This window comes from Rhinopithecus bieti, unplaced genomic scaffold, assembly GCF_001698545.2.
Source record: "Rhinopithecus bieti isolate Rb0 unplaced genomic scaffold, ASM169854v2 scaffold_73130, whole genome shotgun sequence".
NCBI classification, from domain to species: domain Eukaryota; kingdom Metazoa; phylum Chordata; class Mammalia; order Primates; family Cercopithecidae; genus Rhinopithecus; species Rhinopithecus bieti.
In genome coordinates, this window is record NW_016827546.1 from 691,056 (window position 1) to 718,730 (window position 27,675).

Below are 27,675 nucleotides of genomic sequence, written 5' to 3' on the forward strand. Positions count from 1 at the left end.
CCTGGACGACAGAGTGAGACCATGTCTCTAAAAAGTAAATAAATACATACTCTGGGCTTTTGCTAATAATACTATCTTAAAAGATTAAAGCCTTCACTTGAGTAATTTTGCTTCATCACTTTAATTATTCTGGCAACCCACCTATAGCTCAATTCTCAATATGCCATCATTTGTCAGCTCTGCCAAGGAGTAAGCCCAATCTTTCCCAACCCAGCAACTCTTCCCTGGAGTTTCTTTCAAAAAAAATTACACCAGCAGGTTCTAATTTCCTATCTCTGCCAGAAAGGCTGCTCAGAAGTTGAGTTTAAATGTGTCTTATAAAAGTATTGTGTTAAAAAAAAAGTATTACGTCTGCTGAATTGCAACCGAACTTGAATATTCATCTTAAAAAATGGTTTATTAATTGAGCATTCCTTATTATTCTCAGTATGAAAACTAAATAGATCATCAGAAAAAGAATTAGGCACATTAGGAAGCAGTCAGATTGTATCAGTGATCAAACAGTTCATAGCCAGGGAAGGAAGCTTACTCTAAACAGAAGCTGCAGATTTATACCCACTACCTATTTCAGATCCTGGTATAGTAGGTGCCCAATAAATGCTGAACAAATGAATGAAAATAAAACTCCAAGTCACTTAGATCAAGGCACAACTGGAGCTCCATTTAATAATTGGTCAATGCCGTCTAACTCTCCATTAAATGTCCAACGGCATGAACTAGAAGGAGGCAACATGTATCCCAGGAATAGCTTTTGCTACAAAATGTGAGACAAAACAGCTCATGAAGAAAATAATCTCCATGGTAATCATCACAATGATGCTCAGCAGTCTGGAACGCTTCCTCAGTCACTAGATGAACCTTAGAACAAACTCAGAGAAAGGGGTCTAGGTACACTGGAAGTGGCAGCTCCAAACAGGCCCTGTGAAGCTCTTCTTCATCCAAGATTTTCCTTCCTCTTTCATGGTATTCCACTCTTCTACTTTCTCCCAAAACTATCGTTTTCATGTAGGCAAACAAAGTAGTGATAATGTCCAAACACAGAATCACTCAAGCCAAAATACTCTCCTGAGCACCAGGAATCATCTGGCTGCGCTGCAAAGTCTGTCCAAACACTTTGGATTAATTTTTTTTTTTGCACATTAAGATATTTTTAGACGTGAAGTTATTTATTCTCTGCACCAAGAGAGACTTACTTTTTAATCCTTTCTCCATAAGGATGTCAAAATCTTTCAGTCCCAAGGTAAGGCATCAGACCAAAATAGCTTTAAAAGTTCTATATAATTATGAATATTTTTACAGCTACTCTCATGCCAAGAATCATCTACACTGCTTGAATTCATATAATCATATCCGCAAGAGACCCAGTTAACCCTGGCATTTCTGCTGCAAACAAAGTGTTTAGACAAATAGCACTCTCTCTATCCCAACCATGTTACTCAGTGCTCCCTGGCCAATTCTCACACAAATCAGGAAAAAAAAGGTGGGGGGACAGAGGGGTCAAGATGTAAAAGGCAAGTCTGCAATCCTCCTGACCCCATCTCCTACAAATAAACTTAGGTTCTTCCAACAGTACACTGAAAAGAATTAAAGATGTGGACCCTAAACAAACAAAGTCATTTTGCATTGACCCTCTCTTTAATTTCAAACCTGGAAATTTTTAGCAGGAATATGATGACCAAACCACATTACCTAGAAATTATAAAAGTGGAAGACACTTTGAAAGGTTTTTTGGAAAGAGCATAAAAAGTATCCCATGGGGTCTGATAAGTGGTCCTTCTGGCCAAGGGTTCTTGCTAACAGTACTAAAGGAATGGATCTAAGGATGGAGTAGAGGGTGCGGCAACAGGGCAGGCAAGGGAAATGTGAACATGCCTCCATAATCATGGTCTCAAAGATCCATAATGTGCCTTGGTTACTTCTTGATTCTCAATATCTGACCATTTGTCAACTCTGCCAGGGAGTTAGCCTTATTTCAAGTTTCACGAAAGCAGGGATTTTATTTTGTTCACTACTATACATATTACCAACACTTGAACAGTGTCTGACACATAACAGAATTCCACAAAATTATTTTTTAATTAATAAACTGTTAGAGTTCAATCATTCATGAATTTGCTGAAAGCCAGTAGCAGGTCAATTTACCAGTTAATTCCCCACCAGTAAGGAAAAAAGCAAATTTTTCCCATAATGAGTTTGGGGGCTACCATGTCATTTAGCAATTAATCTATCCCAACAACAAAAATACACTGAGCACTTACAATGTGCTGGGAATTTTTCTAGTGCTGGGAATACAGCGGTAGACGAGATACATGTTGTTCCTGCCCTCATAGAGCTTCCATTCTAGTGATTCTCCCTGGCTGTTCTGTGGAGGAGAGGCTACTGGGGTGGCCTCAGGGCCTTTGCACTTCCTGTTTTCTCTAAGTAGATGTTTGTGAAATCTGTGCTTCCCCTCTTTCTTTAGGTTTCTGCTCAAATGTCACCTTATCAGAGAGGCCTTCAGCCATTTCTATGTAAAATCAAATAGCAGCACCCCGTCCCCTATACACTCTTTAACCTACTTATCCCTGCTTTACTGTTCTCCACAGCACTTACTATCACCTGACATATATATTTATTTGCTTATGATGCAAACTCGATGAGGGCAGAGACTTTGTTGTTGTATCCCCTGGACCCACAAGGGGGTCTGACACATTAGTAGGCATTCAATAAATATCTACAGAATGAATGTTTTTTAAAAACATACCATCATTGAGCTTCTTCAGCACAGCCACTGCTGTGCAGTTCAGTCACGGATCTTTCAGATTTTTTTCACTCAAACTAGTTCTTGGTCTTGCTGAGAAAACCCTGCATTTGTAGCTATGAGATTATGTAAACCCTAAGAGTATAATTTCCATTTTATATTCTATATCACTAATGAAAATGCCCATTTCCATCAGGCCCTGGATCAGTCTCCATGGAAAATACTCACTGACTTCTCCCAGGATGAAAGTGACCCACAGTCAACATCTGGATATGAACTCAGTGCTGATTCCTATCATGCATGTACCCACTTAGCCATGAAGGCTTCAATAAAACTGCTCTGTGACTGAAATACTGAAAAGCCTGCCCCTGACTCAGCCTCAAAGGTGCCACCTGGCTCCCAGTTAACCAACTCTTCCCTGTTCTTCTGAGATATTTCCACACGTGCAAAGGATGCCAGTGGATAGAACTGTTTTATTCACTATGGAATGAGGGCACTCAGAATAGAATACACCTAATTTTAAAAAACCAATTCTCATTAGTTTTCTCTACTCTGGCTTTATGTCCCACCTACCCTGTCCATGTATTTGTTGTTATGAAGAACTGAAGAATAAAACACGTAAAGCACTAGAATTACCATTTTCATATTTTCACTATCAAATGGCCATCTTCCTTTGTCTTATGCACATGAGGCATATATACATTTATCAGGGAAGGTTTTCTGTTTATAAAGTTAGTCTCATTGTTAGACCTAAAACTTTTTGATTCTTTGTATTCTTCCTTGTAAAACAGGCCTTCTTCTATATTTTGTGGTTTTCCCATCTGTCTTTTAGATACTTGTGTTATCTTAATAAAATTCTATTTTCAATGGAGATATACTGTTTTGTTTCTTTATAAGAAAAATTCAGGTTTTATCCTTTCTTAATGCTTTACCCTTCAACCATTATTACTTTCTTCTCATGGAGTTCTTTTAGTCCGTTGAAATTCCTTTTTAAAATGCTCTCTCTTTGTTTTACTGAATTTCTAGTTTTTTAATTCATTGTCTCTTCCATCAATTAAAGTGGTAAGATTTTGGGCACATCCCTTTACAACCATGAGTTCTGTCTGCTCATCAATATAACTAGAATAAGTCATGCTATCTGCCTTGCCTGGTGCTATGCAGGTGTAAGACTAAGTAGGCAGAACTGCTATTTAAGCCACTCTAGAAAGTTTCCGTCTCTGTAATTGAATAGGCCCATTGCTTCTAATAAGAGAGGAATTTAATACTCTAAAAGAAGGGGGCCAATACTATTAAAGTCACATTAATCCACACTTTGCTGAGACATGGTAGAACAGACAAAAAAAAAAGACCAAAAAAAAAAAAAAAAACTCACCATCAAATCCAATACCTGCCTTCTGGTCAATTAAAAAAGCAAAAAACAAAAAACAGGATTACAGTTCCAAATGCCCCTAACAAACAAATCCTCAGGTTGCATTAAGCAAAAACTTATCAAGGCCTCAATTACTTCCTTCCTAATGAATTCCAACGTTTCCACCTAGGGATACAGAGTATGAAACCAAACTTTAATCTAGATTGAACAGCTGAAATTTGATCATGGTAATAGGGTACTCAGGTAAGGATCCAGATAAAATTACTAATAAACATGTCTCAAATCACCAAGCTTCAACTGCTGTTATTCAGTACACATTCATTCTAAAAATACTCTAGTATTTTGTTTTGTGTCTTTTTAGTAACAAAATACAGTAAATGTAAGTGATTTCTTAAATAATATACTTAATGTTCTCTAATATCAACCACTGAATTATTTTGCTTAAATTCCTGAGTCTCAGCTTTCTCGTCTGTAAAACACAAATAAAAACTGCTTCCTCACTTGGTTACTGTGAGAACAGTAACCAAAAAGGAGGGAGTGCACTTAGATGAATTTTATAAACCTAAAAAAATATAACTGTTAGACTAGAATTCAAAGTCCTCATGATCTTGTTCTCTCAGGAAGCAATTAATATACTCAATTCCATACTTATTTTTTCAGAAATATGTTCATTTCCCCCCAATTTTTGCATAAATGCCATCATATACTGTTTTACACATTATTTTTTCCATTTAACAATAAATTTTGGAGACTGTTCCATATCAATAAAGAGGAAGCTCCCCCATTCTCTATATAAGCCATTATTTACTTAACATTCTCCCACATTTAGGTTATTTCCAGTCTTTTACTGTCATAATCTTTTGCTCACATATAAGCATATTTGTAAGGCACACTTCTAAAAGGAGAATTGTTGGGTCAAAAAGCATGCACGTTTTCAATTTTCAAAAAGACCGCCAGATTGTCCACCATAGAGGTTTAGAGCAATTTACTCTCCTGCCAGCCATAAATGAAGACCATTTCTCCACATGTTGATCAATATAAATCTCTCATCAAACACTGTTGTTAAATCTCAGTCAATAGGATAGTAAAAAATGCTATCTCCATGTGTTCTAATTGCTTTTTCTAATGAGGTTTTTTTGGCTTTTTTTGTTTTTATTGACAGTCTCTCTTTGAACATTAAAAAAAAATTTTTCACGCCCTTTAACTTTCTCCCTTTGTATTACTCTGCACATTCTATGATCCAACTACTCTGAGCTATCTGCTATTCCCCAAATGGGCTATATTTTGGGAAACGCCCATTACTTCCAACTTCACCTACAAAACTGTCAAGTTCAAAGGCATTTCAATGTTTATGAAGTGCTCCTGTATTCCTCTCATAGGACTTAATCACTCCTTCCTCAGAGTACCCAGGGAGCATTTTTAACGCTTCATAATAGCATCACTTCACTCTGCCATGTACACGTATGAACTTCTTGAAGGTCCAGATTATATTCTTCATCTTAGCATTCCCTGTGATATTCAGCACATTCACTCAATTAATGTGGCATGGAAGACTGAATCAAAAAGACTGCATTTTAACTGCATATGTGGTTTTCAACTTCCAAACCAATGTTGTAAATCTAGTAATGGGGATAATAGAATAAAGTGAAGATCCACAGACTTCTTCTCTGGCCTAGACATCCATATCACCACTTAAATGCTGATCATCTTTTCTCTAAGTTTTTTTTGTTTAATGTTTGTTTTAACACTGAAATTCTGGCTGTGACTTGAATGACTAAAGGACATAACTAAGATCAAAGTATTACAGGGGATTAGAGACTTCTATAATCCATGAATTTTAATTTTTAAACATTCACTAGAATGGCTAAAATAAAAAAGAAAAGAACAAGTACAGACGTAGAGCAACTAGAATATACAGCTGGAAGAAATGTAAATGGGCACAACCATTTTGGAAAACTGTTTGGGGGAATCAGTTGAAGCTAAACATATATTAACTCTGTGACCCAGCAATTCTACTTCTTGGTATATACTCAATAAAAACGCACACATTTGTTCACCAAAAGTTATGTATGAGAATATTCCTAGCAGCACTAATCATAAAAACCCCAAACAGAAAAAAAACAAATGTTTATCAATAATAGAATGGATAAATAAATTTTGGCATATTAACACAATGCGATTCTAACAGCAATGGGAATAAACAAACTAAAAACACATATCAAAATATGAATGACTCTCACAGACCTAAAGCATGAGTCCATTTACCTAAGTTACAAAAACAACCAAAGCTAATCTTATGGTGTTACAAATCAGGATGGAAATTACCCATTGCGGGTAGGGATAGGGACTAGGGGCTATATTAAAGGGACTTCGGAAGAGCTGGTGATAATTTGTTTCTTGTTCTGGATGTTGCTTACACAGGTTATTTATCTTCTGAAAACTCATTAGATTATACGTTGATGCTTTGCATACTTTTCTGCAGGCATATTATACTTTAATAAAAATGTTCCTAAAATAAATCAATAGGTGAAACTTCCAAAAGAAAATATATTCCTTTTAAAATACCTTTCATGAATAAATGTTTTTCTAAATGCTGACATGCTTATCAGCCACTTGTAAAACCCAACTGATTTGCACTGGTTTGACCAAAGAGCCTATCACTGAAAAGAGAACGTGGACAAAAAATTTTTTCTATTTCCGAAACAATGCACGAGTCACAAATGGTATACCAATTTTTTGACTAAGAGTAAAGTGAGGTGACCAACGGAGATCAGCTACTGAGAGTAGGCAAAGATTGCAGAGAAAGATAAAAGAAAAGAATTTCCTTAAATAGTACCAAAATAGCTATTACTCTTAAATGAACCTTCTGTTGAACTACTAAGAAAAAAACTATTATATTCCAATGCAGATATATGCCTCAGCACCTAGCTTCCCTCCCAATATTATTTTAAAACACTGCACAACAGACAAAGAGAGTGTGAGAGTACCGCAGGAGGAGTAATTAATGGCAACTGCAGGTGTCTGAATAGAGGAGAACTAAGGGAAATGAAACACAGATCCTTCCACCTCATTATTCTTCTAAAAATATTCTCATAATACAAAGGCATGCCCCGCTTGTGTGGTATATAAATGAATGAGAAACCTAATCAAAATGTTTTTTATGAATCTTGACCACAACCCACATACAAATACTTTGGAGATTAAAAACAGGAAAATAAATTGATAGTGCTAAGCTAGTCAAGCAGAGCAGAAAAAATGCAGAAGCTGGACAACACAAAATCAAAATATAGTAAACTCAATTATCTGTGCTAATGGAGGCAGATTTTTAAAAATCTTTTCTATTGGGCTGTAAAATATAGAAGAGGCACTCCGAGACGGATGAACAGGCCCAAACACTTACCCTCTTCCGAACCTGACATTAATTCATTTTTAATCTGATCCCAACAAAACTCAAAAGGAAAGAAAAGGAAAAAGATGTGAAGTCTAGGTGACCACCAGTAACCAGGGGTGACTTCACAGCCAACTTTAAACTTCCTGTTGTAAAAGGAAACACAAAAAGATAATTAACTGAATTTCACAGATAATCCATCACAGTTCATCTTGGTCAATGTACAAAACTGGTTTTGCACAGAAGTATCACCAAGTACAGAGTCCCTCCAAAAAGAAATAAGAAAAAAGATAGGATGTTATCAAGGTTTTAATTACACCCCTCAATCTTACCTTGCCCACCTTCGGGAAGTGGTACTAATAAGCAGCGAAATTTGCAGAAGGCAGGTAAGCAACAAGGAAAACCAGCAAGGGATCTGAATAATTAAACTTCGAAATAATTTTTTTAAACCTGGAACAATTCTTTGTTCATGTAATTCTTCTTTTTTAAATTCTTCTCCCCCTTACAAAAGGAAGGATTAGAATTAACCACTAATAATCTGAGCTAAGAATGGCACGAAGGGAAAAGGAAGATCTCTTCTTTCCCCAACAGTAAAGCAGATTTATTAAGGACATCTGTGTCTTTACTAAAGATGGTCTTTTGGCTATCCATTCAGCCAAAACCAATCATAAACTGTCTAATACTGACCTGGTTAGTCTTAGAGCAGTATCTGACTAGGTTCAGGGAAGAGAGGCTCACCATGATCTAGCCAAGTCTACTTGAAATTAACAAGAAGCAACATTTGCTGAGGTCCTGCTATGGTCTGAATGTTTATGTCCCCCACAAAAATCATATGTTGAGATTCTCATCCCCAAGGTGATGGTATTCAGAGGTGTGGCCTTTGAGAGGTGATTTAAGAACGGAGTCCTCCTGTATGGCATTAGCGTTCCCACAAAAAAGCTCCCAGAGAGCTGCCTTGCCCCATCCACCATTTAGAGGACATAACTAGAAGGTGCCATCTATGAGAACGCAGGCCCTCACCAGACACCAAATCTGCTGGTGCCTTGATACTGGACTTCCTAGCCTCCAGAATTGAATGAAACAAATTTCTATTGTTTATAAACTTCCCCGTTTCTGGCATTTTATTATAGTGGTCTGAACACACTAAAACAGGGCCCACCAAGGACTGGTAGTCAGCATAGTGCATTAAACAAGGATAGCTCTCTAAAAGGGCTCAAAAGTCCATACAATAAATGAGTATAACTTGGTAAAGGACTAAATAAACAAATGCATGGATAGCATCGAGCTGGCCATTTACTCATTCATCAAGCATTTATCCTCACTGTTCACAACATCATAAAGGACAGACATACATTATTTTTGTCTGCCCAGCCAACTCCCCATTTTGGTATCAGCACATCAACCTTTCTATTATTTAATAAAGAGACATTCGGTGGCTCACACCTGTAATCCCAGCACTTTGGGAGGTTGAGGCGGGTGGATTACTTGAGGTCAGGAGTTTGAGAACAGCCTGGCCAACATGGTGAAACACTATCTCTATTAACTATAAAAAATTAGCCAGGTGTGGTGGGGCACACCTATAATCCCAGCTACTCGGGAGGCTGAGGCAGGAGAATCACTAGAACCTGGGAGGCGGAGGTTGCAGTGAGCCGAGATCATGCCATATGCTCCAGCCTGGGAGACAAGAGTGAAACTCTGTCAGAAATAAAGACAGACAGAAAGACAAGAAAGATAAGACAAGAAAGACAGAAAAGAAAGAAAAAAAAAAAGAAAAAGAAGAGAAGAGAAAACAAAACAAAACAAAATGCTTGGCCCGTGCCTGGCCAGTAACAGCCCTGACAACTCTGGCCCCAGTAGCTGGTTCAGGATCAGACACATGACCCAGGTGCAAACAACCAGGGCCAAGAAGCATCTACAGAATTAAGAGTTGCTGGGCATATAGGAAACAAGCCTATAGCTGCTAAGAGACACAGAGAAAGCCTGCTTGAGAATGAAGTCATGTAAAAACAGGCTAAGACATGGCAAGAAACAGGGCTCTAACGGCATGACTTGAGCCCCTAGGTCCAGCTGTGCCTGAAGTTAGCACTACTCTTGGACGTTTCAGCAACATAAGCCAATAAATTTTCTTTTACATTGTCCTTATGCTGGATGAGTTTCTGTCACTTGCAAACAAATGCCCTAATACAGCACCATTGCTGAATTCTTTTAAAACCCTTAATAGGAATAATTCTTCAGCCAGAGTGCCCACCCTCAATTATAACAAAAGTTTAAAAAAAAATTTTGAAATGTAACACTCTGAGAAATGAATATGAACTAAGGTTGTCCTTTATTATTCCCTGCATCTTCAGAACTTTTTGATGACTGAATTATTTCCGCTCACAAAAGAAAATAAGCTTCTTGGCATAACTGATTTTTCACACCCAATCCTAATACCAGATTGTTTGGGCTTTTAGAACACCAAAACCTGTCTGCTTAGTGCTATTTTGTGGATGTCAGGAGTTCACAGGATAAAGTGAAATCTGAGGGGTTTGCTGCTTGAATTCACTTCTTTCTTGAATTCATCCTCCCCCATGGAAAGGAAGAGAACCCAAAGAAGCGGGTGTTGGATTCTAAAAGCCTCTCTTCTGCCAACTTCCCCAGAACACAGAGGCCAGTCATGTGGTCAAACCACAACTGCAAAATGCTGATGTCAGCAGTGCCACTCTGGGCGTCTGTAATTGTTTCACCATGACAAAACTCCATTCCAACCAGGCAACACAGACTCACCATGGCAACCTCCACCAAGAATCCAGCCAACCCACTTTCCCCTTTGTGCTGATATCTCCCCAGGGCAGACAGCAGCACATCCAGCTGAGTGCACATCTGACTGCCTATGCAAAAGGACCTGGGTGAGATGGGAGTACACTGAACCAGACTCTGAGTGGTGGAATCTGCCAGCATGGAGTGGTAAAAAAGGGTCAGGACTACAAGTTCAGAGGACCTTGTCCTAGCCTGGGATTTGCTACCAAAGAGGCGTAACCTTAGATAAACCATGTCACCTTCTGAGGTGTCTATTTTCTTATCTTTAACATGTGAGGAGCGGAAACAGATCAGTGTTTTTCACTGTGGGTAATAAACCATGTAATGGGTGATGAAATCAATTTAGTGGGTCAAGACCAACACTACCCATACAAAAAAATAATTGTAGAGGAGGGACAAGGACTATACAAGATTAGCCTGAGTACCTTGTAGTGCCAAAAAGTAAGGACATGCTAAAAAAATCCACAATGATGGACTTACGTCAAAGGGATACAGGAGCCAACCGAAAGTACTCCTAATAGCTAAAGCTGGACGACCTTGAGCAACAAAATAAAGTACTACTAAATTATAATCCAAAGTATAGAATAAAGATCAATGGATCCACACTGATTAAAAAAACTGATTGAATAAACAAATGGAGAAGAAACAAATCCAACTCACAGAAGAATGCCAAATAATTTATGTAGCTACACTGCCCTTAAGGAAGTGCAGCGTAACTCCTCACTCCTTAGATATGAGCTGTGCATAGTAACTTACTTCCAAAGAGTATAGTATGGAAAGGGGAAGAAAAAAATAACCATATGGTGGAGAAGCCTGACAGACACTACCTCAGCCAGATGAGCAAGGTCAACATGACCAAAACTATAAATCATTCTGATAACATATACTCTTGATATGATGTGATGAGAATTGCATTTTACCTCTGTAATCTTCTTCCCCCCAAACCCATAACCCCAGTCCAATACGAGAAAATCATCAGACCAATCCCAATGGAGACATACTCTACAGAATATTTTACCATACTCCTCAAAGCTCTTGAGGTCATCAAACACAAGGAAAGCCTGAGAAACTATTACAGCCAAGAGGAGTCTAAGGAGACATGGCAACTAAGATAACATAGAACCCCACATGGAGTCCTGGAACGGCAAAAGGACACAAAGGAAAAGCTAAGGAAATCTGAATAAAGTATAGACTTTAGTTACTAATACTGCAACAGTACTGGTCTACTGATTGTGACAAAAGTATCATACTAAGGTAAGATGTTGACAATGGGAAAACCACTGGGGGCATATGGGAATTCTTTGTACTATCTCCCCATCTTTTCTCTTCCTCTAAAACTATTATAAACTTAAAAGTTGTTTTGTGTCGGGGGCTGTGAGTAAAACAAGTAAAGTTGGACAAACATTGAGCAATAACTGAGCAGATGATCTCTAAGCTTTTTACTAGCTCTAAAGGCAATCTTTTGGGAAGTATTTTTAATAGGCATGTTGTATTCATTAATTTATTGCGCTTTTCTTATTATTTGTAATTGATACTACTGGGCCACTAAAGTGCATGAGTTTAGAAGTAGAGTTAGTGAGTTATGGAAACCATTCATTCATTTATTCAACAATAAGTATGTGCTCTGTATTATGTCTTCAAAAAACATTTACTGTGAATGCATGAGGGAAAGGATTCTACATCTCCCTAATTTTGTTTTGTCTAAAAATCATTTGAATAAAATGTAGTATTTTCCAAGGAAAAAAGACAATGTAGAAGGAGCAATAAATCCACAGTAAGAAAATCTAGATAAAAGTATGAGCTAAACTATTTTTGCCCCCAGGGTAAGTCGGTCATCTGTCTTCAATCTGATTTTCCTTAGTCATCCAACAAGGTTAATACCTGCCCTGCCTACCTCAAAGGGTTATTTTGTTGTGAGAAGCAACATATATTAAAGTGATTTACAATTGTGGAAGTGTTATATAAAATAAGGGGGTTATGACAATCTAATAACCAGAATTATCTCGTTCTTCTTGGAATCAGAATGGACTCCAGGCTGGTTAAGACTTGGTCTTTTGCCTACTGAACCAATGCTTGGATTTGCTAAGGGGTCCGTGAACCAGAGTCAGTATCTCCTAATGACTTATTAGAATTGCAGAATCTCAGGTCCCACTAAATCAGAAACCCACTAACTCAGAAACTGTGGGGGTGGGGACCAGCAATTTGTTTCATTAAATAATTAATTTATTTGTTTGTTTTTGTAGAGACTGAGTCTCATTATTCTGAGCAGGCTGGTTTTGAACTCCTAACCTCAAGCGATCCTCCCACCTCAGCCTCCCAAAGTATTGGGATTATAGGCAGGAGCCACTGCCACGGACTCAACTCACTGTTTTACAGTCCCTCCAGGACACTCTGACACTGCTGAGGTTCAGAACCATTGCCCTCAAGGGTGTGTCCCATTCATGTGGCCCCACCCCTCCAGCTGGCTCCCTGCCCAGCCAGAATGTTGCCTTGCCCTTGTTTCCTCCAAACCCCCTTCACATCCATTGACACCTGGCTAAGTCACACACAAGTCCTCTGAGAGAAGGAGAAACAGTACTGTTCAAAAGGATGTGGGAGGTCCATGACTTGCTATAACCTCAGCCTGAGTTAACTAGCTACAGCAAGACCCACAGATCTCACTTCCTACAACATGGGTATTTTCCCCAGACTGGGAATTTCTTAACCACGAAGAGAAATCCAGCACCTGTGGAGACCACACACTGCACATTTTACAAAAGAAACCAAACTCCCACATCCTGTCCTTCTGGCCCCTAGCATCCGTCAGACAAAGGCATCTTATCTGTGGGTAGGAAAAGGCAGTCATCTAATATAAAGATCTATCTACACCTAACTAGATACACGCAGGAAAATAAGACCTCTGGATGCCACAAACAAGCGGGGCTTCCAGGCCCTTAATCAAGGAACAAATGGCCGGGCGCGGTGGCTCAAGCCTGTAATCCCAGCACTTTGGGAGGCCGAGACGGGCGGATCACGAGGTCAGGAGATCGAGACCATCCTGGCTAATATGGTGAAACCCCGTCTCTACTAAAAAATACAAAAAACTAGCCGGGCGAGGTGGCGGGCGCCTGTAGTCCCAGCTACTCGGGAGGCTGAGGCAGGAGAATGGCGTAAACCCGGGGGGCGGAGCTTGCAGTGAGCTGAGATCTGGCCACTGCACTCCAGCCTGGGCGACAGAGCGAGACTCCGTCTCAAAAAAAAAAAAAAAAAAGGAACAAATGATGCAGAACTGAAAGTAACAAACAAGCTGGAATGTTATTTTGCCCCACAGGATGAAAGACTAGAAAAACAGGAATTACAAGTCAGAAGTATGATGCATTGGCAGGTGTGCACGAAGAAGGCCAAGCAATCCTTTTTCTGAGCAATGTTTAGGCCAAAGACTCTGCTTTTTGACACCCTATTATTTGTATCATTCCATAATGACACACATACAAAACAAACTTAAAGAAGACATTGGCCCAGAGAAAGACTAAGCTGAAAACCTAATTAGGGTGGAATTTTACACTGTTTGTGTATATGTATGTTTATAAGGTAAAAGAACTGCTAGTACAAACACAGTGCCTCTCTAAAGAGGTTGGGCTTGTGTGTGCCTCATGAGGCTGATCATTACTTCCCAGGCAAAACTCATATATAAATCACATACACACGAATGTATGTCAACAAATAATCATTTCTTTATTTCCCGCCCCTTTGCTTATTCCCCATTCACAGTCTTCTGGAAAATATACGAAAAACATCCCCTAAGTGACTAATACATAAGATAAGCAATACACTGCCACACAGGCAAATTCAGCTTGAGAGACTGAATTTGCATAAACCATCACAATGCCTGTTCGCAGACAGTCTAAATCTGTATTCACAGGCCATCTACATTATCTCAAATTTTTACGGTAATTTTTCCTGTTTCCTATCATCCCTCCTTCCCACAACGTACACACAGAAATCTTCCAATCATACAACACTTAACATTTGTATTTGACTACCAGTTGAACAGATTAACACATCCTACCTTGCTCAAAACATTCTGTGGCTCTCCAATGACCAGAGGATGAAGTAGCCATGTACCACCCTTGGGTGCCCATGAATTCTTACCCTACAGCTGCAAGGGATAACCCTGTTTCCACCTTTGCTCATCACTCCCCTCTACCTGAAATGTCCTTCTCTCCCATTTCTCTACCTTTTGAAATTGTATCACACTTCAAGGTCCTGCTCTATTAACACCCTTCCCATGAGATCTCTCCTGGTTTATTCTTTGAAATTACCCTCCCCAACTCAACGGTTATCATGGAAAAAGTACCCACCCCAGAGAATGATTGTGAGAATTAAATCAGATGATGTTCTTTCAAAAAGTACAGAGAATAGTGTCTCACTTCCAGCAAATACTTCATTTAAGAAACTACCATTGTTATTATTTTATGATCCTCCAATCTTTGTGACTAGTTACCCTTTCCTTACCCATCTCTCGGCTTACCTTCCCCAAGGTACCACATGCTTCCCCCTTTCTCTCCTGGGACCTGCCTCAAAGGTTCTACAGGTAAGGGCCACCTTAAGTGTCACAATTTTAACTAAACTGCTGACTCCTAGAACTGATCAACAGCTCTGCCCTCTCTCTTGAGCTATTGCTGGACATGTCTGTACTGATACCACCCATACACTTAAAGCTCAGCATATTCAAAACCAAAAGCATTCTCTTTCTCTAAGATCTACTCATCTTCCTGTTTTCCCCAGCAGTAGTCAATGGCACCAGAAATAACACAGTCACATAGGCCTGAAACTCTGCAGTTACTTTTTGGTTTGCTTTATACATTTACTTCCAAATAAGTAACACATTTACATGGAACAATATTCAAAAGGTATAAGTTCAACTTCATACCTATCCTGCCTTCCGTTACTCCTTCCTAGGAGAGTCTGATGTTATAGCAACCTCTTTTATAACCTTCAAAAGATATTTTATATTTATATATATACAGTGAGTACAATTAAACATTTATCAACCAGCTCTCTGGAAAACAAAACAAAATGTTCTCGTGTCTTGTGTTTCCTGATTTCCATGGTGTAAATACCCCACTGTGGCTGGCTTCAAATTACCAACATGAAGTAATCAGCCAAGGGCTTGGGAAGTCATGTACAGTTGGTTCCCACATACCGGTGTAAACTGGCTTCAGTACACCAGGATTTTTGCTTTTTTTGAGTCGGAGTCTCCCTCTGTCACCCAGACTGGACTGCAGTTGCGTGATCTTGGCTCACTGCAGCCACTGCCTCCCAGGTTCCAGTGATTCTCCTGCCTCCACTTTCGGGGTAACTGGGGTTACAGGCACACACCAACACGCCCAGCTAATTTTTGTATCTTTAGTAGAGACAGCGTTTCACCATGTTGGCCAGGCTGGTCTCGAGCTCCTGACCTCAGCTGATTCGCCCACCTGGGCCTCCCAAAGTGCTAGGATTACAGGTGTGAGCCACGGCACCAGCCTCAGCCCACCAGTTTTAACTATGTATGCATATACGTATGAATATATGTCCATGTGTATATGTATATACACATACAAAATATATATATGGATATTCTATACTTTACTTTCTTAACTTCACAATAAATCTCACATATCATTCCATATCAGAAAATGTAGAGCTGCCTCATTTTTAACAGCTCCATTATTTTTTAATCAGTACTTATTGATGAAAATTAAGTTACTTGTAATCTGATATTTATTCAAATACTGCAAGAAACAATTTTGCATATACATCATTTTGTGAATTTTGCATATCTGTAGGATAAAGTTCTTAGGACTGTTATTGCTGAGTCAAAGAGTGCATGCATTTGCAATTTTGACAGATACTGCCAATGGCTTGCTAGTTTGGACCGATCTATATTTCCATCCATGATGTATACAGAATACCTGTTTCTTCAAACCTTTGCCAACACTATTATCACATTTTGTGATGTTTGCCAACCCGATAGGTGAAAAATAGCATCTCAATGAAGTTTTCATTTGCATTTTCTCTTTTTATGAGTGAGGTTAAAGTTTTCATATGTTTCAGAATCATCTGCATGCCATTTCGTGAACTATGTGTTCAAACTCTTTGCCTTTACAGTAACTGGCCTTTCTCGTACTGATTTGTTGGAGTTCTTTATATACTGATAACAGTAGGTCTTTGTGATATGAATTGCAATTATTTTCCTAAATGTGTTGATTGCCTTTTGACATCATTTTAAAACTGACCCCACAAAATGATATGTAATCAAATAAATCAATCTTTTATTTTATAGCTTCTGGATTTTGTGTCCTATCTAGAAAGGATTTTTCATCTTATTATTAAAAGTGTATTGTATTGTTTTGTACTTCTAATTGTTTTAAAGTTTTGATCCATGTGGAATTTATTTTATTTTTTGCCTGATTGTACCAACACCACTTATTATCTCTTGTGGAATCATCTTTGCTTTCTCCCTCAACCCTACTCCCAACTCCTAGTTTCTAGGGGCTATCATTATAACTTCCCAGTATTTTGATATTATCTGTCTTTTTCCTCCTCTCACTGTGACCATCCCAGTTCAGGTGTCATCACTTTGTGCCTGTACTCCCAGCCTCTGCCCTTCTCTGTCACCACCAGAACACTTTCCACTAAGATAGCTCTTACCCTGTCACCTCCTTGTTCGCTGTTTACAGAATAGTCTTTGGACTTACTATGGGATTTAGGACTTACACCACTTGGGCCCTAATCTACCTCTCCACTCCTGTATGCTCTTACTTTTCCCATTACACAGTCCTTCTCTTCATCAAACTGGATAGTCCATCAACTCTTAAAATGTTATGCCTTGGCTCATCCTACCTACCACCTCTGCCTAGAACGTCCTTCCTACCTTTCCCGTCTCACTCTTGTCATCCAGGGAGTGCAGTGGCACCATCTTGGCTGACTGTAACCTCCACCTCCCAGGTTCAAGTGATTCTCCTGCCTCAGCCTCCTGAGTAGCTGAGATTACAGGTGCCCATCATCATGCCCAGCTAATTTTTGTATTTTTAGTGGAGACTGGGTTGCACCATGTGGGCAAGCTGATCTCGAACTCCTGACCTCAGGTGATCTGCCTGCCTCAGCCTCTCAAAGTACTGGGATTACAGGCATGAGCCATCGCACTCGGCCCCTTCATCCCTTTCTTTATCTCAATTCTATGTGCCCTTCAAGACATGTCTCAAACACTCACTTCTCTGCAAAAGCATCTCCCTCACTCCTCCTGAGCTCCTATGGCACTTTAGTATCTTGTTTATATAAGTAGAGAAAAGATGGATCGATATATAGAGATACAGACAGATATATAAATATAAAAAACACAATTGTAGGGAGAAGGAGGAGTGCTATAAACATATATATCCTGAACTGAAGTGAATATTCTTTGAGGTCAGGGGCTGTTGGTTAATTAACATTTGCCTGCTCCCTGCTTCTAGGTAGCACCTTGTACATAACAAATTGTTTTTAATAAAATGAAAATGTCAGGGGCTTAAAACATTAGTGTGCATCATAATCACCCGAAGGGCTAAAACTAGTTTTCTGGACTCCACCCCCAGAGTTTCCAATTCTATGGGTTTGGGCCCCACCCAAGTTCTGCTAACAAGTTCCCAGGTGACACTGATACATCTCCTGGAGTCATACTTTGAAAACTACTGCCTCAGACCGTTCCTCAAACCTCAAAGTAAAAGCCTTTAGAAAACCGGGACAAAATGTGTCCAAAAGTCTCACAGACAGGAAAATCCTCTCAAACTGGGTGTCACTTAGATATGTACAGATTTCATCCCATCTACCCTGTCCAGCTCAAAGAGGAGTGGCCCAAGGCCCCAGAGGCAGGTACCACAGGAACTACATCTAGTTCCTCGGACTGCCAGTCCAATGCTGTTCAGCACACAGAAGAGGTCTCTGGTCAAGGGCTTGGCAATAGAGGCTGAATGACCTAACTGTACCCCAGTTCTGCTGCTTGCTCTCTATGTGACCACAGGAAACTACTTCACCCTCTCTAAGACTGGATAGCCAGGGTTCTTTGGGTGGAAGCAACAGAAAACAATTTGGTAAATGAAGCCAAAGAACATGTATTAGAAAAAAAACCAGTTCAAGGAACTAAGAGGAGGCTGGAGAGGCAAGCCTGGGCACAGCTCTGTGGGATAGAAAGCTACACCACAACAAAGCTGTATGCACAGATGGTCTGGTCATGACACATCTCACAGCAGACTCTCCATGACCCTCCCACACCCAGAGTCCAGAGAGAGGCATGTGACTGACCTGGCTCACAGGACCACAGCTGAGGGGAATGGGGCCCCTCCTTCTGGTCCCAGCAGACTATATATCCAGAGGCAAGAAGTGATTTATCGAATGGAAATCAGGAAGGGTAAAGGGATGTTGGAAAAACGAAAGAGCACGTGACTGCTCCCCAGTCTCTGTTTTAACACTGGTAAACTGGAATGATAGTAACCACCTCCTAAGTTGTAAGATCTAAAGAGATAGTGTAAGTAAAGCACTTAGCCTGGCACATGGGGAGCGCCCAACAGCTAATGGCTGCCACTGTTATCACTGTTATTCATAATTACCTCCACCTTCAAAGGAAGGATGGTTTCCCCTTCCCTAATAACTCCAACAAGCTCTGAAGGAAATCTCAGTTAATTCTGTATACATCAGGAATTTGCACGAAGCAGCCCTACACCTGAGAAAAACCCAAGTGGGCTTCCCTGTATTCTTTTAGGCTTTACATACCGCTAACCCACTGTGCCTCAGATGCCAGACAACTGAGCTACACTAGAATCCAGCCAGCAAGTTATTTTAAGCTCCACGCAGGGCTATGCTGGAGGGCAGGTTGTTAGATATCATTCTGTTTCTGCTACAAAGGTGTTAAAAACTCAACTTTGGATTCAACTCGCATTAGCAAATAAACAAACCGGTATGTCCTATCAGAGAGAGAAATTCAAAACCTCAAAAGAGGAGTTAAGGCCTCCTCCCACTCAGTTCTACATGCCCTCTAGCAATGGCAGAAAGACACAAAAGGGCAGGACTCTGCTCCTCTCATCCTCCTTTGAGGATTCCCCAGCCACATTCTCTTTTCTCCCCTTCAGCAGCCTGAATCACAACCTACAAAACAATGAAACTTTTCTCTCCAGGGTCCCAGTTAAAACCCAGACTCACTCCCTTTGAGCCACATCTCCCCACTGTAATTAATGAACTCTCTGCAACTCTTTAATGTCTACATCCCCTTCTAGTCTGTAAGCTCCTTGAAGGGAGGTTTCCATATCTGTTCAATTCATCACCACATCCCCTGCACCCAGACTGGTGTCTGGCACATGGCATGTGCTTAATAAATATTTGTGAAATGTATGAGCAAAAATCTTAGTGCATGCTTTAATTCTAGGGAGGCATCTGCTTCAAATGTAATAGGAGTTGCTGAGATTAAAAAATATATGCATACATAAATATCTACACACATATGTATACATATATGTAGATTAAAACATATATATTAGCTTTAGCTTCTAAACATTTCAGATGACTGTCCACCACAAGTTACTTGGGGAGGGAAAAATATTTTATAAGATGTAAACTATAATTTTAAAGTTCTTGTAACCATTACGATATTTGATATCAAGACAGAAAACCTTTACAAGTGGAGGTGGAAATCTTTACAAGTACTACATTTTAATACATGTTTGGAGAAATGTTACATTGAGGAACGTATCTGACCCACAGAATACTAAAAATAAAGATTTTAGTATTTTAACTGTAGAGGGTAAACAAAATAGCAAACTTTATTTACAGTAACTGTTCAGGGATCCTCTGCCAATACCACACTGGATTGCTCATTGCAATTTTATTCTGTTCTGCTTTACATTTAAGCTATTTTTTAATTCAGATCTACTCTCACGCAATCTCAGAAATCACAGATGAGGATTCCGCTAAGATTGTTCATCCAGCCCACACTCGCTCAGAGAACTGGGTTGATTACCTCAGATATTTTTTTCATAAGTAAACACAGACATATAGACAGCAACATAATTTTCATCTAAAGAAATTTTTATGAAAGAAATTTGCTTCTTGGCTTTAAACCCACACATTATTATTATTATTCCCTAAGAATCATATTCCACTCTTACTCAAGGGGTCTTGGAGCATCTAGAAACAACCATATTCTAGCTCTCAAACAACAGACTTAGGGAGAGGCGGTTATAAACCAAGTCCAGAGAAAATTCAATTTCAGGGGTATAAACAATGTGACTAAGAACAAGGAAATTACCACTGAGTCTTCTGTATTTTTCCAAGATGAAGGAAATATTTCATCAACTTTACAACAAAATCATTTAGATTAATAACTAAAGAAGCAATTCGTCACACTGCTATTCCATTTATTATTACAAAAGAATTTTTAAATGTTCACATAGCTTAAATAAGTCCAGGAATGATATTGGAAGGCTATAGCCTGCCTGCTATAAGCTTCTGCAAAGAAGCATCTTTGAAAAAAATCAATATTTCCCAATCCTTTCATACCAGAAGAATCCTTTATAAAATATGATACTCAAGACTTTTAAAAGATGCCTTTGATATTTCTAAACTGTTTATTATGAAAATTTCAAATATATACAAAAGTATAGCATTGTACTGCCCAGCTTAATAGGAGCCATAGATGTAATTTTAATTTCTTAAGTAGACAAAGAGTAAAAGAAAACAAGTTAGTTTTAATTACACATTATTACAATATATTCAAAATATTATTTCAATATGTGATGTTTAAAATTGAGGTATTTTACATTATTTTCATACTAAGTCTTTGAAACTCAGTGTGTGTGTTATACTTACAGCACTTCTCAGTAAGGACTAGCCACATTTTAAAGGCTTAATAACCACATGCGACCAATGGCTGCCCAGCAGACACCACAGATAGAGAATTCATCACCCAGCCTCAACGATCATCAGCTCACGGACAGCCTTGTTTCCTCCGTACTCCCCCTCCTCACCCCCAGATTATTTCAAAGCAAATCCTAAAACTGTAGCATTGTAGCCATGTTCAAAGTTCCTTGACTCTTTTAACAGTTGGCTTGTTCAAATCAGTATCTAAAAAATCAACTATGAGGACCTCTTTTTAACGACGAGACGTTTTGCTGACTGCAACATAATAGGAGTTACACTTTTAGTAAAATGCTGCAGTCATCTGAATGTTTATTACGCATCTATCTTGTGCCAGGTTCTGTTCTAGCTCCACGATAAAATAGCGAACAGGGCTCAAAGGAACTTCAGGACTACACATTAGGGTCGCATTAGAATCAAACTTTTTTTAGAAATGCCAGTCCCATCAGCTAGCAAACAGATAAATAAAACCATGGTATATACATATAATGGGGTATTACTAGGCAATCAAAAGGAATGAAGTACTGATACACACTACAACAAAAATTAACCTTGAAAACAACATACTAGGTGAAAGGAGCCAGACACAAAAGGCCACATACTATATGACTCCCCTTATATGAAATGTCCAGAATAGGCAAATCTATACAGGCATAAAGTAGATTAGTGGGTGGGGACGGGGGCAATGGATGGGCAGTATGGGGAATGACTGGTAATGGGTACAAATGTTTTTTAGCGGGTGATAAATTTTTTAAAATGATGGTGATGGTTGCACAACTCTGAATATACTAAAATCCATTAAACGTTGTACCTTTAAACGGATGAACGGTATAATATGTGAATTGTGTCTCAATGGTGAGTGGTGAGCTATGAGTCTAGACAGGGAAGCAGGAGCTGATTCAGAGAAGGTCTTGCAAATCTGCTTTAAAATGTGAAATATTCATTGATCCATAAAATATTCACAAAAATTCCATTTGAATTCCATAACAATTTTAGTACATTTTTATTAACAGCATTACCATAGATACGAAAAAATAGTACATAACATAGGCAAAATATTTATTCTACAGACAATGATTATTATACATGTGAATTTGAGATCTCCTTGCAATATCTCCTTGGTCCAAAGATGAGAGCAACCAGAACAGGTGCTTTTCGTGGATTTAACTAGAAATCCTATTACTTCATCATAAAATGATGATGGCATATTCTATTGCTTCATCATAAAATGATGATGGCATAAAATACTGTGGATTAAAACAAATTAGAAAACTAGAAAACAAAATGTCACATTCCAATTACCTTTTCAGAGAATATTCTAACAAAATGCAAGCAAATATAATTAATATTTTTTTCAATTGAACAGTTACTATAGATAGGACACCATGTTGAGTGACGTGAGGAATAGAAACCTAAGGAACACACATTCACCCTGCCTTCAAGGCATTTAAAATCTAGTAAGGGAGGCAGTAAGTTTGAATAAATTACTAGCACAGGAGGCAACAGGATGAGAGGAATAGGGGAAGATAAAAGGTAAGAAGTGCTGAAGGAAGGAAGGAAGGACACCAGCAATATACTTTGTGATCAGAAACTGAACTGGGAAGTTTCTCATATTTTAAAAAACCAAATGCTCTGGGAAATTGGGTTTAGAGAGATTATGCTGACAAAAGTAGTTTATGAGTCCAGCTTTGAAAGACTTAGGTTTTCACACGGAGAGACCAGAGAGCTTTCTAGGCAACAGGAGTGCATGGACAAAGGCAAAATCCTTTGTTGATTAATAAAACTCAGACTACCAGTTCACAGGGTTGGGGAATGACGGGATGAGGCCAAAGCTGAGCCCAGTCTGCTGGATCGTGACTTCAGGCTAAGGAATCTATGTGCAAGTAAGTAGAGAAAATAACTTGGGGATTGAGTCTGAGATCCACCATGTTAGTTGCAAAGCAGTTGTGAACTTAACTTTTCCTAGGCTCATCTGGAGACTAGAGGTATAATAACAATGCCTGCTTTGATGCTGCCCTGAGGATTAAATGCAATAATGCACGTACAGGAACTTATGACAGCACCCGACACATAAAAGTTCAGTAATAACTACTGTTATTAATGTTATTCACTATATAAGCCACCCAATAATTTTTAACAACATAATGACAGTACTTAAAGAATTTACCTGACCATGAAAACAGAGACAGGAAAACAGAGGTAGAAAAACCCACCTGTAGACAATGTTAGGCCAGAATGCAGAAGTCCCTAAGAATCTGAACTAAGATGCTGCAAGGCCTCCAGGAAAGGACCAGTGTGAGAGACACTGAGACAAGAGTTACAGTGAGCCTGAAGGTGATCTGAATGTAGTAACTGGAAAATCAAAAAAAAACAAAAAAATTTCCAGAAGGGGCCAGAAAGCTGATGAATATGTAAATTTAGACAGGAAAGGAATGTGCAGAGAACCATAAACAACTCTCAATTAATGCATGGAAGACTTTTTCCACCTAACAGTGTCCATCTTCCCTAGTATCCTACACCTTAATCTCTTCCTCAGGCATTCCAGGTTGCAGGGTTCTCCAAACCTTCCTGGAGTACTCTTGAAATAGAATTAACAAATAGGAAAATATAGTACTGCCAAGAAGCACATTATAAATAAAACTGCATTATCCAGACCTTTATGCAGAGGGAAATGTTACACCAGCACCCAAACTGGAATGAAGTAGAAGAAAGAAGGAATCACTAATTCCTTCCCCATCCCATTTTGCCACGAGCCCTTTAGGTGGTACCCATGCCACTCTTCCCCAACTTTCCACCCTCAGTATCAGTGCAAGAGTGGAGTTGAAATGTAGTTGTTTTACTGAAAGCCTACTGCAGAAGCTTTTGGAATTAGTAGCAGTTTCTAACTCTCCACTCTGCATCAGACAACAGAGGAACTAGCTGGTTTTCCAGCACTTTCTTTAAGAGGTATAAAGCATTACTTGAGAGTTCATTTACCACAGTGAGTAAAACCAATCAGATTTCTCTTTAGATTTAGATGAAAGGAGGATTTCCTTTCCTTCTGGATTAAAAGTCCCCAATCCACCAGGCCCACAAACCATAAACGCAACCACAAAAATCAATGGCAGTAAGAGTCTCAAGGATTCTGAAAACAGTACAACTAGACACTTGAGATCGGCACCAGAAAGTTTACAGCACAATCTCAGATGGTTTTAATATCTGTATCATTGGACTCTTATCATGAGTTAACATCTAATTAAATAGTGGAGCAAGAATTGAAGACAGACTATTAAAAAATCTAGCTCAGCAATTTATTGGTGACCTTAGGCAAGTTTCTAAACCTCGGTTTCCAATTCTTCACCTGAAAAATGGAGATAACCTCACAACACTGCCCAGCAAGATGGTGAAAATTACAGCTTACCAGCCGGGCGCGGTAGCTCACACATGTAATCCCAGCACTTTGGGAGGCCGAGGCGGGCGGATCACGAGGTCAGGAGATGGAGACCATCCTGGCTAACACAGTGAAACCCCGTCTCTACTAAAAATACAACAAAGTAGCCGGGCGTGGTGGCGGGAGCCTGTAGTCCCAGCTACCCGGGAGGCTAAGGCAGGAGAATGGCGTGAACCCCGGAGGCGGAGCTTGCAGTGAGTCGAGATCATGCCACTGCACTCCAGCCTGGGCGACAGAGCAAGACTCCGTCAAAAGGAAAGGAAAAGGAAAAGGAAAAGGAAAAGGAAAGGAAAAGGAAAAGGGAAAGGGAAAGAGAAAGGGAAAGGGAAAGGGAAAGGAAAGGAAAAAGAAAACTACAGCTTATGGCGGCAGCCTGGGAGTATCTGGCTTATGATGTAACTATTAGCGATTACTGAAATATATCTCAGTAAGAAAACAGTAAATCTTTTGGCTAAGCCATAGCTTTTGATACAAATAAAGCTAAACGTCTATTAGCTGTAATGGTGGAAACCACATTTTAGTTTATTGGAAGAGGTCCAGCACAATAGAGACAAAATGAGCTGGAATCCTAGTTCTGCCAGGATAACCTTGGCAACACTGGTTAACCTGCTGGACCTTCAATTTCCCATCTGGTTAAATATACCTAGCTAACAGACTTCTGTAAATTTAATGAGTTAATCTACAAAAGTTCCTAGTATTGCTAATTGTTAATTTTCCCAATAGTAAATTAAGGATAAAGATGAAAATCAAAATCAGCTATGAAATCTCATTCCTCATATTTACAGAGAAGGTTTCATTTATTCATTCTACAAATGTTTATTGCAAACCTACTATGTGTTCTTGACACAGAGGATCAAGTGATGAACAAGACAGACAAGATCTCTGCATTCCTGGTACTTACATCCTAATGAGAGAAGACAGATAACCCAATAACCCAAGGAGACAATTTCTGGGAGAAATTTACCTTCTACGAGCAACAGCAAACAGGTGATGTGGCTTGGCTAGACGGGATGGTCATTTAGCTTGGATGCATACAAGCCCAGGCCTGCCTGACTGATCTCCTTTAGCCAGGAGGACATCACCTTGTATGATACTTGCGGGGTACAGTGTAGATGATGAGAAACCAGGCCTTCGCTTTCACCTATCTGTGGAAGTATCTCTTTAGCAGCTGTAGTTTAAAACATTTCTAAATGCCCTCATCCCAATACTCACACTCTGAGGGTCACAGCAACACCGAGGGGGTCTCAAGCACCTCTGCGCAGTACGCAGACACATGGAAACCGAAAACTTCACAGTCCCTTCAGCTCCAAGAGTCCTGCCTGGGGAGACTGGTGGCTTGTGAGATGTAGAAGGACAAGCACAAGTGTGCAGAAGGCAGTAAGCAAGTTGCGTTGCCGAAGGAGGGGCGGCGCGCCCCGGCTTAAGAAGTATCTGGACGACCTACGACAGTGCCCATCAGCGACTCCAGAGGCTACGAACGCTCCCCGGGAAGCTGGGCAGTGCTAAGGGGCTGCCTGGGAGTATCTGGCTTATGATGATAGTACTTAAAGAATTTACCTGACCATGGAATAAACAGAGACAGAGGTAGGAAAACCCAACTGCAGACAACGTTCAGAAAGAGTGCGTAAGTCCTTAAGACCCTGAACTAAGATGCTGCAGGGCCTCCGGGAAAGGACCAATGTGAGAGACACTGAGACAAGAGTTAGGGTGAGCCTAAAGGTGATCTGACCAGCAGTAATTGGAAAGTCAAAAGAAAAAAATTTCCAGAAGGGGCCAGAGAGCTGATGAATACGTAAATTTAGACAGGAAAGGAATGTGCCCTGGGGCTCCAGCCCGGCACGGGGGATCTGGACAAGCCGGGGTTGGGAAGGCGGGCGAGCGGAGCGCCTGCCCCGAGAGCGTTGTCTCAGTCTCACCGGCGTGCCCCATCCCGCGGATGTGGTAAAGCGTCGCGCTCCGCCCATTAACCAGGCTTCCTGAGCCTCCAGCCCCGGCGCAGAGCCTCCCCGCTGCCCAGGACAGCTCCGCGCGCCGCGTCCTCCCGCACCTGCGCCCCAGCCCCTGCGCTCGGCTCCTCCTGGCGGTCAATCCTCTGAATCGTCCCTCGAGGGACGGAGCCCTAGGGTGGGTGAGAACCGGGTCCTCCCTCCCCGGGAGCTGCAGCCGGCACCGAGAGCGAGCTCCCAGGCTTGGGTCTGCCCCAGGGCCGGATCCTCCCCGGCCGACACGGGCAGACTCCGGTTCTGCAGAGACCTGCGGCGCCCCCCAAACCGCAGCCCTTCCGAGCCCGCGCCGCCGCCAGGCCCCCCGACACCTCGGCCCCATTTAGGCAGGCGCCCCGCCACTCACCTGAGCGCTGTGCAGCCTGAGACACTCCCTAGTTCCCCGGTGCCGGGCTCGGGGGTTAGCGCACAGACCCGGGAGAAGGCAAACCGGCTTCTCCGGTCCCCCCGCAACGTGCAGCTGACAGCTCTCGCACCGGCCGCAGGAGTCGGGTGCGGGGATGGCCACTCGCGGACAGACGGGGCCGGGGCCGCGCTGCGCACTGGCCGCGTCGCGCTCTAGTCCCGTCTCCCGGGTCGGCTAGCGGGCGCCACCAGCACGCGGCCAGTTCTGAGTACTTTGCCCAGAACTTCTCGGCGCGCGCCGCCCGGCGATTAGCCAGAGAAGCCGCGCAGGGGCTGGAGCGCAGGGGAGGGGCCTGCGAGGCCAGGGGGCGGGGCCCCGAGGGGGCGGGAGGGCGGTAGAGTGACGCACGCTCCGACCAATCATAAGTTGCCTTTGGGGAAGGAGGTGGGGCGATGCCCTCGGAAGAAACCCGCGGATTCCCTGACGCAGGCGGGGGACTAGGGATCCGGGATTCCGGACGGGTTGGGAGGGCGGAGGTGGGCGAGTGCTGCGGCGAGGCACGGAGTGGGGGCTGCCGGCGGCCCAGCTCGGTGCCTGCTCGCTGTAGGCGTTCGGTAATTGTTCCTCGAGTGGCTCTTCCTGGCCAGTGAAGGAGGAAGAAGTGAAGGCAGAGTGGGAGGGGCAGGTTTACG

The 27,675-nt window shown here is 41.0% G+C and overlaps 1 protein-coding gene across 4 annotated transcripts in view; it reads right to left on the reverse strand.

The window, feature by feature from the left end:
• OSBPL3 (oxysterol binding protein like 3) overlaps positions 1–27,308 on the reverse strand; it is a 185,285-nt gene extending 157,977 nt beyond the window's left edge. For all 4 annotated transcript variants that reach the window (XM_017863953.1, XM_017863950.1, XM_017863951.1 and 1 more), the window contains exon 1: positions 26,984–27,308. The gene's annotated coding sequence lies outside the window, so the exon portion shown is untranslated. The remainder of the gene's footprint in view (positions 1–26,983) is intronic.
• Positions 27,309–27,675: the final 367 nt, after the last annotated feature.